We start from the raw sequence: 3,272 nt of genomic DNA, 5'->3' as shown, positions 1-3,272 counted from the left end.
AATTGTTGTGTGTCAATTTAGAGGAATTTAAAGCCCGTTAATTAACACTTTAACCCATCTTGCCTTTAGCACCTGTTAACCCATGAAGGGAGTATTGCCTCATTCTTTAACCTTTGTCAAATTAACATTATCGTCCTGGGCGTTAAGATATACCCCATGGTCTTAGACTTCACTAATTAAAGTCAAATCTAGTCGCTCATTGTAAATCTACAAACATTATAAAAAAACTATTCGATTAGCAAACTAAAACCAAATTATTAAGTGTGTGAAAACACGCTAAGCTATGCTCAATTTGTTTCATTTTATTTGTTTTATTCATTTTATTAATTTGTTTCATTATAATGCAAAACTATTTTTTATTGATTTAATTTCTCTGTTAAAATGCTAATTGCTACATATTCATATTTATAATTTTATGAGATTTAAAGTTTTGTATTTTATTCAACATGTTATCTATAAAAATTTCGATCCTTAGTTAGTATGTAAAGCTAAATATATTTTACGTCTTGTATAAACGCTAAAAGAACTTGAAGTAGAGATTTAGACGACATAAAATCCTTTTAATACTTATTAATTCAAAGATAATAAATTATGTAGCTATTCATATTTTTATTGCATATAAGCTTAAACATTAAAATTTTGTTAAACATTGAAATAATAGAAAGCACATGGATGTATTCCCACTCTTTTAACGGTTTAACCCAAACAGACTCCTACTTATCTGGCGCCAACAAAACTAATCCAAGCCAAACACAAAAATTACCAGGGCATAGTGGTTTGGGTTCAATCTTTCACAACCTCAATCAGCCACCCCTGCACCGGTAAGCTTAATTACATACAGTTCATTGAGAGTATCATTGCTAGATGTTTGGGTTTTTATTTGCTACCCTGTAGTTGCTCCCTCTTAATTGAAGAATGTTGTAAATTCTGTAAAAAAATGTAATGCGAGTGCAATGGCTTTCTTGGAAAACCCTGACTGTTTAAAAATTAACCCAAAACTAAACACCAGAGTTTAATTAAACTGGGGAATAGAACCAAATTGCGGCGCCAAACTTATCGTTTATCCTAATTATTTAATAGCTAATTTTCATGTAAAATAGATTATTTTTTTTGGATTTGATTGTGATATGGTTTTTGATTACGGTCTAAATATAATACATGATGCAAGTAATTTGCTTGACATTCTCCTGGTGTTGTTCTCAATGACGTCATGGAGAAGTAATTTCAAACTTCTCGGTTTATGAATAGGTTCATTACTCAAATAAATGAGACTCATGTTATTTTCTTGATGCATAATATGCAGATTGGTCATATGTAATTTAAAGGGATTGTTGCATACCATAAAGAGAGAAATCAAGGACACGAAGGCCCTCAAGTTAGTTCATTTTATTTATCAATATTTGATTGTGTAGCCTCTAATGGATTGTCCTAATCAACCTGCTTAATAAGTGTTTTTAAATTTCTAATTACAATGTTTATCTTTTATTATTGTGTCATATTTTTATTTTGCATTGAATCTTACCGGACACGAACCGTCAAACTGACCCAAAAATGTATATGGCTGGTCCTATTAAATTGAATTATCTAAAAACAGTGAACCAACTGGAAAAGGTTCTTTTATCCGCCACTTTATTTAGGTACAAATTTATTCGGGTAATGTGCTTATTCGGGTATGGGTGAGATCAGGCTAGATGGGTTTATATTGGGTACAAGGTAACTTGTTTATTCAGATAAAGCTAACCAGAATCACCCGTAATGCAATCTGGAACACTACTCAATAAAATATGAATCAGCCGTTTTTTGTTCAATACTATTTCCCAAATTACCCTTATGTTACAACTTTGATCGTAGCAACACAGTTGACTTTTTCATTATTCAAACAAAGCTTTTAATTGTTCACACTCACAGTATGCAATGTATAAAAACTTGAATAAAAGTATGTGTATATTATATATGTACTATTATTAAAACTATATCACAATTTAATCAATCGAAAGTCAAAGCATTAAAAAGTAACTACGGGCTCAGAGTTCACAAATTTAACATCAGAACTTTTGTACCAAATTTTCAAGTTAAACTCCACATGATACAATGAAATTAAAAAACCTTGTTTACTTTGGCAATCTTTTCAATTGTGGACTTCTGCAAGTCAAACCAAGCATGGAATATTTTTTTAACAGATGACAATTTTTTTTGACAGTTGACTTTTTTAAGTCAACATCTTTACTTTTTTAACAAATATTGCAACTTAAACTGTGCTTCAGCACTTATTTTATTCTTGCAATTCTACGCTCAAAAACTACAAATTGTGCTTGTTAGTCAAAATCACAACCATTTTGATTATGAATTTGTTTTTTTATCAATAATAAGTTGCATTTCTATTCCATTGGTTCTGTCACATAACCTGAATCAGCGGTCTTGAAAGTAAATGGGTCGTAACTGATTTTAATGTTTTTGAACATTTTAAAGGTCCAGTTATGCTCGACTATTGATGTGAGAAAGGAGTACTATACAGAATCAACAATTCCAACAATTCCCTCATTTATACAAAAAAAATCATTCTAGGTATTTCTATTCTAATGTTGTTGCTTAATATATAAACATAGCATCATAAAAATAAACCTTAAATAAACGAGATATTTTAATAAAACCGGTTAAACACGAACATCACTAGTTTATATTTGGTATGCCTAAAGGTAGAGGTGTACAAATCAGTTTTTTTTAAACCTTTTCCAGTTTAACCGGTTCGGTTTTTTTGTTACAAAAAACCGGTTTTTTTAACCGGAACCGGTTTAAACCAGTTTCAGAAGTCATATAACGATAACCGATACTAACCGGTTAGAACCGGTTTGTATCAAAAAAACCGGTTATTAAAACCGATTTTTATAACCGGTCTGCAGAAACAAAAATCATGATTTGTTTGTTTATTTTCAAGTTGATTATGTTGTAATGAAATACTCTTTAACATGATTTTAGGTTTTTAGAGAGATTGATGTGGGTTGGTTTGAACAATAATGTTAAACAAGAGACACTTTGGAAACTAAACAACACTTGATGATTGTTATCAAAGTGAATTTGTTTTATATGTTTTGTGTCATATTGATTAGCTCTAATGATGTTCTTTGTTTGACAGTGTGTATTCTCTTATTGACTACATAATGGCTAACTAAAGGGATTGCGATAAACATTGCGGAGTATAAGGTAAGTACCTTTGGTTGACAGCTTCATGTTTCTATTTTATATTTTGTTTAGTTGCTTAACTTTGACCATTG

This window comes from Bidens hawaiensis, unplaced genomic scaffold, assembly GCF_021521415.1.
Source record: "Bidens hawaiensis isolate Kalapana, Puna unplaced genomic scaffold, B.hawaiensis_p1.1 tig00022757_1, whole genome shotgun sequence".
Classification (NCBI taxonomy): domain Eukaryota; kingdom Viridiplantae; phylum Streptophyta; class Magnoliopsida; order Asterales; family Asteraceae; genus Bidens; species Bidens hawaiensis.
The sequence above is the reverse complement of the archived record's forward strand: the minus strand, read 5'-3'. Positions refer to the sequence as shown.